Genomic DNA, 16,190 nt, shown 5'->3' with positions numbered 1-16,190 from the left:
GCCACGTCCCATATAGAAAGGAAAGCCCGAACTTTTCATTTCTCTGTTTTCACTGTTTCATTCGATTTTCCCCAGCCACAAGCGCAGTGTAGGAAATCGGCCAATGTGACCCCGGCTTTTCCTTTCTCTCTGTTTCAGGTTTATAGGAAAAAACTTACCGCCTATCTTGCACTAGGAAGGGAATACACCTATGCATAAAATACATTGAGCCACCGCGAACAATTCTTCATTATGTTGAAGGTTCACAGTTTAGTTATTGACCTCATCGACGCTGTGACCGCGAAGTCCATACGCCTTCGTGGACCATAGAGAACGCTTCGCTGCGTTTAGCTACAACCATTAGCTTCTGTGAGCACGTGCTTGCACTGATATGCTAGTGACTTAATGGGGGCAGCGGCGGAGTTGAAATCTAAAGGTCATAGGCTATTCATTACTTGAAAACTACAACCACGTCATTTACTTATCATGAAGACGTCGCGATTTGTGTCGTTCATCATTGAGACGCAGTTTGAGATCCTGGTTCACATATGTTAGACTTCATGCTTGAGAAACAACGTCAAGAAAAACAAAAAGAAGTAAGGTTGTGTTCCTAAACAAACTTCAAGACGTATATTTAGACACGGGAACTGCTGTTGTCAAGCAAGGCAGTGGAAACTGTCAAAATTTCAAGACGTAGCTTTCGACACCGTAACTGCCGTTCTCAAGTAAGGCAGTAGAAATTGTGAAAACTTCAAGACGTAGCTTTAGACACATAACTGCTATTGTCAAGCCAGACAGTGGAAATCGTCAAAACTTCAAGACGCAGCTTTCGATACGGCAACTGTTGTTGTCAAGCCAGGCGGTGGAAATAGTCAAAGTGATGTTGTGTTCTTCGTTCCTGCGGTCGTTAATGTCTGTTTCGTGTTATTGTAGAGGAACATCCTTAAGCGAATTTCAGCTGGTCATCTGTGAAGCAGATTGTTTCTTCGCAAAGTAGGGGCTTGCGTAGCACAGTTGCTCTTCGTGCTTGGAGGTGTTGCCGCGCCCCAACGGACACTGAACCTCCTCTGGACGTCCTGGGCACATTCAGGATGTCTTCAGGACGTCCAGGGGACGTTCAGTGTCCATTGGGGCATACATATGTGAGCAAGGTACCCAGCATTTCAACACCTACAAACCATGACCCTAGACAATTTGTCTTAAACGTGCGCGCACTTTGTCATGTGCGATCCCCACGAGAGCACCTCGGCAACAGACAGGAAAGCATACGGCTAACAGCTGCGCCCCAGACATCTATCCCGTGGCTACTAGGCAGGTGTTTTATCCTTTGCGCCAAGCCTGTGTCTTCTAGTTAATAGAAAAACGGTGGATTATTACACCGTTTCACAAGTTGAGAAATATTTTGCATTGAGCCGAACAAAATTAAATACAATTCAGCGTAAACTAAATGCCAACTGAACAAAGAATGTTTGAGGTGCACCCCCTCAGGACTCGCAAAGGAAGGCTTTTACTTCTCTAAGCAAGATTTATGTGCCTAATGCGTGACATACTGTGTGAAAGATGACCACTCTATTTTGTGTTTGGGAGGAGGTAGCCGCTTAATCGATGTACAGTGACATGGACAATCACATTATAAGCAGGGCCACTAAAGAACTCCCCCTCGTTATAAGCGGCACCTAAATGATATGAAGTTTCTTATTCAGTCAGTATAGGCATGTTTAAAAAATATCCTGAGCATATAATGATATTATTATTCAGTTATTTTTTCGTAAAACACACTGTACACATATGTGTAATTGTATCAATCAGAATGTCCTTCCCCATGTTCGTAACCCTGCAACAACTCAAGGTGGACTGAATGATTAACACCCAGAGGGCCATGACCCTGGAACGGCTACCGCTCCGCTTCCGTACGACATTCTAGATAGTTGTAGTAGTATATAAAGATGCATTCCAGATAATCAGCTTTCACTACTTACATCATATGGTTTGATCGTATAAGCCTCCGCTTGGATAAAAACGCACTGGGAGAGGTCTCTGAATTTGATCTGGATCAGAACTATCGGCGGCTTCCAAGGCACCACATCTGTGGCGGTCGCTGAGGCTACTAGCAGACGGAGCCGACTTGGTGATGAAAAGTTTGACACATGCACAAAAGATCAGAGACATCGAACAAAAGATCTCGACAAAAGACCGCTAACACCAGCTGAGTGCTCGATAGATCACAGACAACCGCACACCTGCTGATGCACGCAGTCGTTTGTTTACCATTGTTTGAAAGGTGTGTATGCCTTTTTTTTTTTGAACGCTTAAGCTTACTGCATCATCGAAGACGGCGCGGACATATCGTAAAGGGCCTGTTGGAGCAAAGCAGTTGTGAAAAGGGGATGGTTAGATGACGTCACCAGCCTCGCCTGAGCGCTGTATTTTCTTTCAGAGGGTGGGACTGTTGGCACTGTTGCTACAGCAACCCCACGAGGGTTGGTCTTGCCTTGCGCCCATCAGATGCATTTGGGCTTCATCAAAGCGCCTCATTGTGATCTACTTCAAGTTGTATTAGTCGTTTTAGTAGTAATTATTTATTTAAAGAAATAATAAACGGAAGCAAAATATTTTTTATAGCCGCTGCATCTGCCATTGCTACGGGAAGTACATGAGCTGGGGCAGCGGAAATAAAGGGATAGGAAGCAGACTGGAGAAATTAAATGATAGAGGTGCGAGGACAGGCAGAAAGGATGGGGGAGAGAAGTACAATATACAAGTAATCTATTTGCACTAAAACATATTGCCACACTGCTGGTCTACTTCAAGCTCATTTCCACATATTTGAAATGCGAGGACTCGGTTATTCGTATTTAGTACTTTGCTTCTTTGGTGTTCCCGGAGGTCTGCCAACGGCTGGTGCTGTCGATAATGGCTTTTGGTGTTGCCCAAGAAAGCGATATGCTTTGCGGACGACTGCAGAAAGGCTGACGTTGCGAGGGATAGCGCTGCGCCAATTATTTGCCGAAAATATAAGCGCGGATATAGTGTTTCCTTCGCAATCACAAGCAGGCCCTCTCCACTGCACAAAATTTACACCGTACAGACTTTTTCATGACCCTCGGGACAGCTCGCTTCTGTGCTCTGAGGCGAGAGTAGGGAAGTTTCAGTCCAACTATTTCCTCATCTATGTAGAAGCAGGTGTTGACAGCTGTCTGCCGCTGCACAGTTCTCAAAAAAAAAACAAAAAAGCGGCACCTTCTAGCCGTTATTTGAAAATGTCTATAGACCGTTTACAGCACGCAGTTCTTCTGTTTGAGGCCAGATGGCGCCATAGGTCCGCTCAGAACATGGCGCCATTACGGGCCTCGTAAGTCGCCGGCGTGTGAGCCTCGAAGCAGCAGTGGAAAAAATTCAGGGGGCACTTTGTCGACCTAAAGTGCGGTGAGGCGAAAGCCTTAAGCGCAGTGTTGCTGCGACAGCGTCTTGCAACGCTGCCAGGGAGTCCACAGAACGCCATCACCCGTTCGGCTCTACGCCTTGCTCGTCGGTAAATTGGTTTTTGAGAAAAGGAAATTATCTGTATCGCATATCTCGGTGGACATCTGAACCTCACCGTAACGGGAAGGGAGGAAGATGGGAGTGAACGAAGACACCGTATTCACTAGGCGCGCCTTTGTTCATTCCAAATCATTGAGCTGGCATGGCGGAGTGGTTAGCATGCTCGTTTCGCACTCCGTAGACCGGGGTTCGATTCCCGAACTCGACCAATTTCGTACTCGGTTTTATTTATTTATCTGGTCTGACTAGAACGGTTAATTAGGCTAATTGGATCATTAAGCAATGAACTAAATTCATTCCCACTTACTTAGAGCATCACTATACGATCCCTTTAATTGGTTGCATGGTTACTAGCCAAAGTACAATTGGCCCCGTTTGAAATTCGCGCACTGTGACGTCACGACCGCTTCGACCAATTGAAAAGCGTGACATTTCTGTCGACAACTGCTGATTACAACGATGAGACATTAAAGGCTTCCGCCTTAATATTGCGAGTGCCTGTCGAATATGTGTTCTTCCTACGAACATGTGAAAAGGCAGAGGAAATACGTGCTGTGTTGTGGATCGCAAGAATTGCAACACAGACTTAAAGGTGCGGGATGCGATCGTTTGCGAGCGTCACGGAACCGAACTGCACAAGGAAGTCCTGCCCCTGTGCGCGCCCATTCGCCATGCATCCTTTCCGAACAGGTGAACGCAACAAACATATTCGCCAGCGCTGGATAGCCAGTAAGGAAAGAAATTGGTTTCGATCTTGGAAAATCTGCGAAGTAAAGTGCACAACATAGCCACATGAACAAGCTGTTGTGCCACCGAAACCGTCGCTTCGGGATTTCATTTGCTGTGCAGTGTGCCCGGACCCCGTTGCTTGTGAGTTAAGGTGTGCAGCCATTCGTAAAAGGAGCGCCCGAGGACGAATTAAGAACGAAAAAAAAAAGTTGGAGGCTTATCAAGGTTAAGCCCAGTGGATGCGAAGCAGCCTTCGTTTTGCATTCTTATTATTAACGTCCTTAGCGTTTGGAGGCATCTTGACCGCATACACGCCCGGCGCAAAGACGCTGGCGCGGTTGCGGGCGCAGAGACTGACGCGACGGCGGGCGCCGCTTCATCCCTGGCGTGACGTCACATATCACGTGATGCAGCAATGGTGGCTCCGCCGCCGCGTCGCGCGCGACCGCGCGAACCGAAGCGTGGAGGCCTCCGCCGGGCGACGTCCGACGGCGCGATATGAGGCCCCATCTGTAGCCGGTGTGACGTCATCACGTGACGTCACACCATGTGATCTCACTTCAAGGTCAATGGTGGCCACCGCCGGGCGTCGCGCGAAGGCCCGAAACCTACGTTAATATGCTTCGCATAAAAGACGACTTACGCTCCTGCTACTGTATATTATGCAGTGCACAGCCGTGCGAGCTTACCGTCAGTCCGCGTACTACACGCCGTCTCGGTGCTTGTGTTGAACTTCGCACCAAGTAGTGCAGTTCTCGTGGACCATAAGCGAAATAAAGCATTTGCGTTACGGCTGCTTTGTTGGGTGGTTCTCATTTCCTCGCAGTCCATGCGAGACAGTCACTAAAAGTGACTCCGGTTCGGAGTGAAGCTGATTACTTACAACCAACGAGACCTGGAGAACTTTCAAGCCCGCATATCGAACATGGAGCATACCACAATTTTATATGCCAGCCTGACATAATTGTGAACTTCGCGTAATATGAACGCGTTGCCATGCGCGTGTTATAACAACTATATCGCGGAATTCTTAATTCGAAACGATTGCACGCCAGCTTGTGAAGGCTGCTTGATGCATGGTACTGCGTAAATGATTGATTAACATTTGTGTGTATTTACTTCTGTAGCCTTTCTGTGTTTAACAAACATGTAGAAAATATTTCGTCTCCTGAGCACCGTTAACAGGTTGTAAACAAATGCGTACCATGCGCACGCTAGCGTTTTAGAGCGGTGTCTGCATGCACGTGCACAATACGACAACGGTCTGCGCTGCCGCAGGAGCATTGAACCTTGCCGTTTTAGATAATAACAATAAAAACAAACATTAAGCAAAGCCTTCAAAGGATGCAAAGACAGGCATTGGCGATCCATCCGTTGAGTAGAAGAGGCGGTGAGGTGAGTGGCTCTCCGCGACATGAAGCCCGCTCATGCCTAAAGTGATCAAATGAGGTTTTTGACATGTCCTTCGAAGCTTTTTATAAACCACAGTGTCGTCTTACCACTCCTTTACAACCGTATCAGCCGAAACATTGCCTGTCGAAACCGAACCATCAGACGCAGCAACCGCCTCGACGGGGCGCGCCGAGCGGTCAGAAGGCGTGTAATGGCGGCGTGATCACGCGATCAAAGATGGCAGCCCCCATGATATGGCGCTGTAAAGCGTCTATACGCGCCACCTCGCTAGAAGAGAGACCGACTGAAATTTCCGCTAGAGGGCTGAATGGCGCATCAGCCTGGACTATTGCCTGGAGTCTCCACACTGGATGGATGAATAAACGATAATAACGTCCCCTTTAAAACGGGGCGATGGCAGCTGCCACCATGCTCAGCTTTTTTTTTTTAAGGCGAAAACCTTGAATACCTCATCGTTGTGGACAGGAGGCTGTCAGCAGAAGTAGAGTGTACTAGAAAGATGAAACCTTTCTAGTACACTCTAGCAGAAGCTTGTCAGCTGTGTCGTCACGCTTTTGCGGGTGTCCACCGAGATATGTTAGACAGTTACTGCGTAATTTCCTTTCCTCAACTACAATTTTCATTTTCTTCATTGCGGCCCCTCTTTGTCTTTCTTATTTCACTCCGACTTCCTCCCTTCCTGTACGGTGCGGTTCGGGTGTCCACCGAGATGACAGATAGTTAATGCGCCATTTCCTTCCCTCCAAAAGCGTTGCGTTCAAAGGGCAACGCATCGCGCCGAACGGGTGGTGGCGTTCCGTGGACTCCCTGGCAGCGCTACAACACGCTGTCACGTTCCACTCCTAAATGCCAAGTTTAAGCGTCATTAATTAGCAGTTAGTTAGTATTAGTAATTAATTAGTAACTGTATTTACTTAGTAATTAGTACTTAATTATGTATGACATCATCCAGTGGAGACGTTAAGGCCGTTGTACGATCGCTTTTGAGCGGATCCGCCAGGCAGGCGGACTGGCGGACCGAACGACCAGACAATAGGCATTCGCCCCGTTCGGCAGGCGGAAGGAAAGTTGGTGAACTTCAACTTTGGGGCGGATGAGCGAACCGCCCGGCGACCGAATTGCAGCGATTGGCTGCTTTTTACGTGACGTAGGCATCCGCTCCTGCCGGGCAAGATGGCCGTCCGTCGACTGAACTGGGGAGCGAGGCATAGGTCGTGGCTGTAGTGGTGGCACCTATGCCGCGAGGCATACTATATTGGCCACATGTTGATATTACGAGTGTTCAGAGCGACTGCGAACTTCTCCGCGTGCAGCAGCGGCGAGCAGCGACAGTTTCCCGAGTTGAAATCGACGCTGATGTAGTTGACAGAGCGCCTCTTCAAACCGACGCAAGACCTACGCGTTGGCTGTGTCACGAAGTGTTTATATGGAGCTGTTTGTGGTTGCTGCAAGGGTTCCTAATTCCTGCGAGGATCATCACGCACAGCGGCGAACAACAGCTGCTCACGGTGAACTTTTGTGCGTGCATGAGCTGCGTAGCACAGTGACTAGTGTCCGCGTAGTGAAAGTGATTGCGATCGAAGCGAGTGCTTTTACGTCAAGGCAGTGAAATGTGCGCCTTCGAGAGCTCACTACGCACGCCGTGCTTTCCGAATGCTGAAATGAACGTGGCGTTGTGCAGCTAGTCGCATTCGTTGCGATGGTTGCAGTGATCGCGACCGAAGCGTGCACATGACGTTGTTGCTGGCTACGCATTCGTTACCATTTTGTTCGCGATTCGTGTTGGCACTGTGCTTGAGAATTGCCGTGTGTGCGACGTGACGCGACGCGAGCTTGGCTGCACGGCCGTAGGACTGTTTTGCGGCGACAACAGCGATGTCGCCATCCTTCTGAGCTTTGGTGCTCCATTCAGTACGTTTCGTGATGATGGGTGCTCGGTTTACGACTCGCCGGAGAAACTGTGTAACCTGTGTGAAAACATCGGTGCAGTGCAAATGTATCTTCGGGAGCGTCATTTATTTTTATTTCCTGTCGGCTGTGCGCACATTTGCCTGCAATAAACATATCGGCGTGATGAATGGGTGACTGAACACTTCCGCTAGCCATTTCGGTTTAGGTTGTAACAACATGGTATTCCGCGATTACAAACAAGAATCATTGCCGCTTTTGAATCACGACTGATTGACAGTGTACAAATCTCTAATATGTGCCAACTCATAAGTCTGTTTTTCATGAGCATTTCAATTGATGTAGTGCAGAAAAAAAAAGTATGGCAGCAGCTTATGCAATCAAAACTGACCACAGAGCAAGTTGAGCATAACGAGTCTTGATGAAAAAGAAGAAAAAAATATTGAGAAAAACTTTGCCATTGCTTTTTTTCTCTTTTTGCTTAGCAGTGTTAAGTCAATATTGACAAATGCTTGGCAGTATTCAGTTTAAGTGGGATGTTGGTTTCCACTGCAATCAGAAAAATACAGTGGTCTTGAAGCACCTCATAGGCAATGACAGTGTCTGTTGTCGATTTTGCTCATGGTCCTTTTCGATCCGGGGATCAGTGGTACGAAACTGGATGTGTTCGCAATGCTATTGTTGCAGAGCTGCTCGCGAAATCGACCTTATTGGTGTTAAGCGGTTGTTCAGCGGCGCTTCCTGGGTCAGCCGCAGCACTTTGTTTAACAAGCCATTCTCGAAGCTTTGAGAAGATCTCGTCGATGCACTTGCATATGTCTGTCTGCTACCACCTTCATTTGCCTGTGACTGCTTGCTACAGACATGACTACTTGCAGACTGCAAAATAAGCCCTGTGGAGCTGGTAAAGCTACGCTAGGAACAAAGATGATGGTAACAACATCACTGCACAGGGTAGCAATTCTTGCTCTGTTGTCGTCCCTTAGCACAGTTTCGACATGCCAACTTGCCACCGGTGCACCCCACAGTACGCTGTGATCAAGTTCTGTGAAATTTACAGAAAGCAACAACGGGAGAGGAAGTAGGTTGTATAGGCATATCTAGTGCATGCTGTGCAGATAGCTTCCTGCCTTATTATAGCCTGGCCCCTCTGTTTTTAACCCTTCATCACCCAGCACCTATGGCCTTATTTGTGTTATTGGCATGTGCTGCAAATCACCAAACACATTTCATGCTCTTGACCCTGCTAGATTGTTTTGGCCCATTAAGTTGTTTGATTCAAATCGGCAAGCTTTTAGAAGACATTTCTGCAATAGCCAACTTTTTCTTGTTCTTCACGACATGCACCTTGACCGCAACATCCCCCTATGATGCTTTTGTTCTTTGCTTTGAAAAAGCATGCGATTCCCCTATTTATGTGAGGCTGGTTTTCTCGTGCTTTAACTTGCATCCAATAGCTCTAAACTGGATCCAAGCTTAAACAGCCAGCCTTCGGCAGATTTCCCTTGCCAATTCTTATGTATCTTGCCTCATCGTGGAACCATGTGCCAGGTACCTGCAAGTACAGAAAGCCTAGTGAGAAGGATGAATCGAAAACACTGAACCTATATTAAACACACACTGAAGCCCAAATAATGTCACTGAGTGAATAAACAAGCACAGTCTATGTTGTTGAAGGGTATAAGCAAGAAATGCAAGCACATGCATGGTGCCACCCTTCAGTGCAGACTGAAACAGGTCAAGTGAGCATAAAATAGACCTTCAACAGCATTATTCTTGTATTCACCAGACTACTTCTTCAGCATTGTTACGAGCTGCAGTAATAGGACTGATCTGTTGGGCTTCTTGCAACTCACGTCTGTCCGCTTCACTTCCCTCACATCACAGAAGTGGTCTGCTGTTGTATGTTGTACAAACCAGTGAGCAGAAGGGCTCAGCAGTCGAGTATGAGGACCCAGCAAGGTTTGGCAGTTAGATTTGCCGCACAAGGTTCAATACCCTTGTCTCTAGGTGGTACCTGCTTCTGCCCACAGGTAACCTGAGTGTGAGGGCCACTCATACTACAAATGTCTCTATGCATTCAAGCGAAGACAAATCCTGGCAGACTTGCTGCAATACCCGCAGGCACTAAAAAAGCAGCTTCATGATGTGTTTGCGTTATGCCACCCAAGTGCCAGACAAATGCAGTGAAAGCAACTTTTTCTGTCATTAGCTTGCACTGGTGGAAGAATTTTAAAGATTGTAACATCAATTTCGGTATTGGTTCAGTTCCGTACAGAATACTTGGCTGACATGAATTCCAAGACTGCCCGGAATGGGAGCTGGGCACAGTACACTTACAATAAGCTTTTCCAGTGTTTAGTACATCAAAAACAAACACTGAAAAGGAAATAATACACCTTGTTGTCTTTTGTAAAGGAGGCAGAACTATATTCCGTAAAAAAAGAATAGATCTGGTCTCGGTTAAGGTGTCTGACAATAAGGTGTCCTGACTGAAGCAGATACAACCAGCAGACGTGAAGAAAAGGAAGCCACATGTTGCACCTCACATGATGTCACTTAGGAATGCACCAGCAAGCAAAGTAGTCGAGGAACTGCTTTGCAAATAAGATAAAACGAAAGCAGTCGATTGAAAACAGCATTACTGCAGTCTTAGCTCTGAGCTGAAGCCGTTGGAAGGCTGAAAGAATGAGCACACTTGGGCAGCTCACAGGAGCTAATCATGACCGTTTACAATCACACTGTGAGCATTTTTACATCGCAAAAGTTTTAAAAAGCTGCAGTTATTAAGCATACACTGGCTGTCATTGAAAGGCTACACCACAAGGCGTATATAGCACATAGGCAGGACAAAGCATTTTACACATTAAATTGTGTACTGTAAACTGTCAGACCAAAAACTGACAATAAGACAATTCCTCCCTACATGTGGTACACTACAGGAAAGGCCCGACATGTGCATTTGGTCTTAAAGTTTCACTACACAGTATCCACAGTTCATGGCACGATACTTCACGGCACTGTACAAAATGATGAAAAAAATTACCGACGATTACGTTACTTCCTAATGCGAAATTTGAGCGCAGCAAATAAGCTGTTTCACCTTTTCGATAGATTGAGGCAAAGAAATCGAGCAACACATGTATGCGCTATCACAGAATTTTTTTTTTATTTTTCACACGTATTCGCAATTTCGGCTCGGGCGGTGCACATATACAGATCCGCCGCCACCGATCTGGCTCTCTGATTGCCACCGCACAGGGGTTGCATTGGAGGAGGAGCGAAGAAAGGAATTAAGTTCGAGCCGGCGCTTTGACAACCGGAGACTCGCAGGAAGAGGGGGGAGGGGGGCGGCGTGTACACCCAGCGGCAAACGATGGGGGCAGCAAGCGGACAACACGATAAAGGGAGGAGGGAAGAGATAGCAGCGACTGACTGATGCCGCTGACGCCGATAGCGCTGGGGGGATGAAAGGGGGGCGGAGCTGGTTACGAGGCCGACGCCGACGACGACGCGAAACCCAGGAACGGACGCCAAAGAGCTGCGCTCTAAAATGTAACGTTAGCCCACCTTAATGTGAATGCCAGCTTCTCTCCGGCCGACAAACTGACTACCGTACTTCTACGAGGTTCGATCAGGGCTCTTATCAGCTCTACGAGACGGTCAAACCTGCACAATGACATGAGCAGAATGAAACACTTGGCTGTAAAATAAATATGATAACGGCATGAGCCACAAGCATTTTCTACTGACAAATACCGCATATGCGGAGCTGTATGGTGCTCCTAGTAACGAGGTCAACGCGTCGAAATGTACTGGAATGCCCGCTATAGCGGCCGCTTATCAGTACACATTTATTCTGCTGAAGCCGCGGCACCGCTGGACACCGCTGTTCCGTGTCTGCGCGACTAAGCCAGGAAAAATGAAATAAAAGCAACAAACTTATTGCCTAACTGTCAACTCTGGTCTTTTTCCGAGGACCACTCTCGAGCCTGCCTACGCGGTGTGTGGGTGCAAAGAGCTCAGTGCCAATGTAATAGAAATGTTTGCGCGTGTGAACACGTTTTGCATTCTAGGCCTGCTTCTTTATAGTAAACTTGTCATAAATTGTTCACATGTCAGTCGCACGAAAACGCGCTTCTGCATTACCGCGAGTATCAGCATCTGCATCTGTCGAAAGCGTCAATGCGGCAGCAACGCGACCACACGTGCGAAGCAAACAAGGAAGATATGAACTTGTACTGTACCTTTCCACAGACATCCGGAAGTACTGGAAGAAGTCTGTTCCATCTCCATCCCTCATGTCCCGGACTAACGTGAAGTACTCGCCCAGTCGACGCCGGTCTCTTAAAAGACGTCGTATAGGCTTGCGCCTACGCTTACGCTGCTGCTGAATGACTGCGTCGGCAGCGACGAACTGCGCGACTAATGGCCAGTTCACCCTGTTTGTGTTGCCCATGTAAGCAGTCAAAACCTCTACAGCCGAGCTACTCATCTGGTAGCTGACGAGAGCCGCGTACAAGAGCAAGAACTTCAAAAACCACGCCACGGCTATGCCGAAGTTCAGCCTAGGTGCCGATCGCCGAGGAGCAAAAAAAGACCACGTTTTCGCGCCGTCTAGGTTGCCAACAGGAGCATGCTATTGGACAGACGGCAATCCCGGGCGCGCCAATCCGAACGCTTTAAACCATCCGCCTCGTCCGCCAGCTCCAAAATGATCGTACAACACCCATTCCGCCCGTACGCCCGAGCGAAGGCCGAAAGCGAGCGGTTCGCTCGCTGGCGGATCCGCCCAAAAACGATCGTACAACGGCCTTTACCAGTGCCACAGAGGCAGTCACAGTGGTGTGGAAAACGCTTTCGCCTCTACGCACTTTAGACAGTCAAAGTGCCCCCTGAGGTTTTTTAATTTTTATTTAACTGTGTTGTAAATTGTAAAGTTTCTTTCAGTATGGTTTTCTCCACTTCTAACCTTATGCCACCTCTCCGCATTTCAGCAACCAACCTTCCAGTCGCTTTTTGCTGACTTCCGCCGCATGAATCATTGTTATCTCTAAACCCTAGGGCTCAGGAAGAGTGACTGTGCCTGCGTCGACATCCGGATGGACACCATCACATTTGAGTATAAGGTGTTCAATTGTTGTTGTCCTCAAAATAATGGTGCGTACCCACTGCGGGGGATTGGCCAAGACACAGGCGACGACTGACAGGTGCTCAAAAAGTTAAAAAGGTAATAAAATTCAACAACTATAAAGGTAATGATAAAAACAACAATAATAATAAGTAAATAAATAAAAATAATTCAGATTTGTTTGAAATAAACTAATCAAACGCTGTGAGATCGGGTTCGAACCCCGGACCAGGACGAATTTTTCTTTAACTACGAAGTTTCTGAGAAAGCTGCACAGCTTTCCTTTGTGGCCGTATGGCTGCGCTCGGGTGGATGCCAATGAGTAATTACTCCCTTATTACAAATCTACTCCACCTTGGGGGATTCCCCCCAAAAATTTGACCAACACTGTTCCCACTTCGAGTTATTGATCAATTCGCTCTCGCCCTATTATAAGCTTGCCGTCCCGGTTAGCTCAATTGGTAGAGCGACTGCTCCGGTGTAGCGGTGGTCCCGGGTTCGAACCCCGGACCAGGACGAATTTTTCATTAACTACGAAGTTTCTGAGAAAGCTGTACAGCTTTCCTTTGTGGCCGTATGGCTGCGCTCGGGTGGATGCCAATGAGCAATTACTCCCTTATTACAGACATGATACTATATGCTTATATGCTGCATACAGATTTCAATTTCACAGTTTTTGAAAAAGCATTACATAGCTGTCCTTTGTAGCTGTATGGCTCACATCCACACTCATTAGTAATTAGTCCTCTAGCTATAGCTGCATTCATCGTCATCATCAGCCTGACTACCATGTTAAACAGCGCGAAAAACAGCCAGACTACGCCCACTGCAGGGCAAAGGCCTCTCCCATGTCTCTTCAATTAACCCTGTCCTTTGCCAGATGCGGCCACTGTATCCCCGCAAACTTCCTAATCTCATCCGCCCACCTAACTTTCTGGCACCCCCTGCTGCACTTCCCTTCTCTTGGAATCCCCTCCGTTACCCTTAAGGACCAGCGGTTATCCTGCCTTCGCAAAATGTGCCGCAATCTGCAACTTGATCGGAAACATGCCATGGGATGTGCAAAATGTATAAAAATGCTTTGCTTACAGCAGCCCGCTAATGTGCAGCCATAGTCAATCGACGTACATTCCTTCCTGGCAGAGAAGTCAGTGGTCTTCCTTTCTCTTCGGTACTTGAATGGCCAGCACTCGCACAGCTCCTTCTCATTGTCTTGTTCCCACCAGCATTTTTATCACAATGCAATATATCCAGTGCAGTCCTGCAACAAGTTGTATAGTATGAAATCATTTTAGAACACTGCTACTCGTTCCAGCAACATGGACAGCCTTGTTCAAAGGTCTGCAGGTCACATGGCTTCTATTGAGCCATCTAGTGTCCCACTTTAGCACCCTCCAAGACGAAAAGGCCTTGAAAGACGAAAAAGCCTTGAAAGATGAAAAGGCCTTGAAAGACGAGGGTGTCCTTGCCCCACAGGGACTTCTGAGCTCAAGGAGTACCACAAGTATCCCAGTACATGGCTGAAAAGCAAACTTGGTGTCTCGAAAGCTTCCGATCAAGGGTGCACATTCCACTAACAGCAACATATTCAAATTTACACATTTGTACTGGCAGCTATATATATCAGTTCTTTATGTAATCTCCCATTTTCAGGTCTTAATTACTCCATGGAAACAGGTTCAAGATTTAACAATACAGTTCATGTATGAGCGTGAGTACATGGGTACAGCAAAGTAATGATTGAAAAGTATACACAGTTCTGCACACCTGCTACCTCATGTGCTAACTTGGGGAAAATGAAACCGTATAAAGCAGAACAAAATACGCCTTGACATGGGACTTAAGTGTACGCCGCAGTCTTTTTGTAACGTCCAGCGCTTTTGCCAAGTGAATATCATTAAGGAAATAATTTCTTCATAGCAGGCTGCTAAAATGAATGGAAATCTGCCACGTCAGAAATTAATGGTGCGTAACTAGTGGCTTCAAAGAGCTGGCGTTACACAATCTTGACAACAGCAGTGGTATGCAGCACAACACTGCAGGCATGGTAGAATTATTCACTTTTGAATAGGCCCTCAGTGGACAAGCATAAAGCCAACGACATAAGCCTAACACAGGGGCATTAACCTCCTCCAGAAGAAACTGGTGTTCCTCTTGCCAAACCTCATGTACAAGAAAATGCATGAACTGAACTGGGTACTTAGCCCCTTCTCTCATGAATTGCCAAGCAGTAAAAAGTTTTTAAATTTTGTTGCGAACACAACACTTGCTAGGTGTGAGCAATTTCGTAGCACTGGAAAGCCCCAACTGCACATGCCCAAAGGAGCCCATAATTTCCTTTTCTCAAATACAATCTGCATTTTCTTCATTAGACTTCCTCCCTTCCTGTACAGTGCAGTTCAGGTGTCCACCCAGATGAGAGAGAATTACTGCCCCATTTCCTTTCCTCAAAAAGCATTGCCATCGCTGGGAACGGGTGGTGGTGTGGTGGTGTTCCATGGACTGCCTAGCAAAGCTACAACCCGTCCTCGCGATTCACTCCTAAAGGCGAAGCTTAAGTGTCATTAATTAGCAATGAATTAGTATTTAGTCATTAATCAGCCATTATCCATTAATTAGTAGTTTGTCAACTTAGTAATTAGTCATTAATTATGTGTGACATCATACAGTGGTGATGTCACCAGTGCCACAGAGGCAGTCAAAGAGGTGCGGAAAAAGCATTCGCCTCTACGCACTTTAGACAGTCAAAGTGCCCCCTGAGATGCCGCCGCCGCTGCAATTGCCGCGCCGTTGCCTCCGCAATTATACTCGGTATGGCCTTTGGTCAAACCACAGCCAATTTTTGTAAAGAATATGCCATGACTGCATGAAAACAATTTCAACCATTCCCAATAAGTACGAAATTTCTGCAGGGTCCTCAAATGTTCACTATTCAATACTGCTTTCAGGATCTAAATTTTATTTGTTTTAACTTACTCGTATTATAACAAGTCATTATGTAGACAAACCAGCATATTTCAAGCCCCTTAAATGAATGACTCATGTTTAAAAAACCAGCAAACGAAAACATGCACCGGAGCCACATCAAAGCTACTGAAAAGCGTGTTGAAGTACGAATACCTTGATAGCAGGAAACAAGATGCCTTCCTGGGTGTGTTCACAGGTCCTTCTACAGCAGCAGCCAATGTCAGCATCCCAAAGAAGCACAGGGATGGTGTTGAGCTGCAGTACACATTAATTACTTTCTTAAACAATGCGTAATTGTAATTTCATTACCAACTACTTCTCAGAAGTAATAATGACATTATATCACAATTGCATCCGAAAAGTATTGAAATTACTCTTAAATTACTCTTTGGCTATCATGCACGCAAAAAACAAAGGTAAACGGCGCAAAAGAAGCACTGAACGCTCTGGACGTACACATCCTTTGGTCTTCCCGCCGAATTCTGTCCCAGACAACTATTCCCCCACACCTCATTTTTCT

The sequence above is a fragment of the Amblyomma mixtum genome, chromosome 4 (genome assembly GCF_055824585.1).
Source record: "Amblyomma mixtum isolate Tamu chromosome 4, ASM5582458v1, whole genome shotgun sequence".
NCBI lineage: Eukaryota > Metazoa > Arthropoda > Arachnida > Ixodida > Ixodidae > Amblyomma > Amblyomma mixtum.
Note: the sequence above shows the minus strand (reverse complement) of the source record.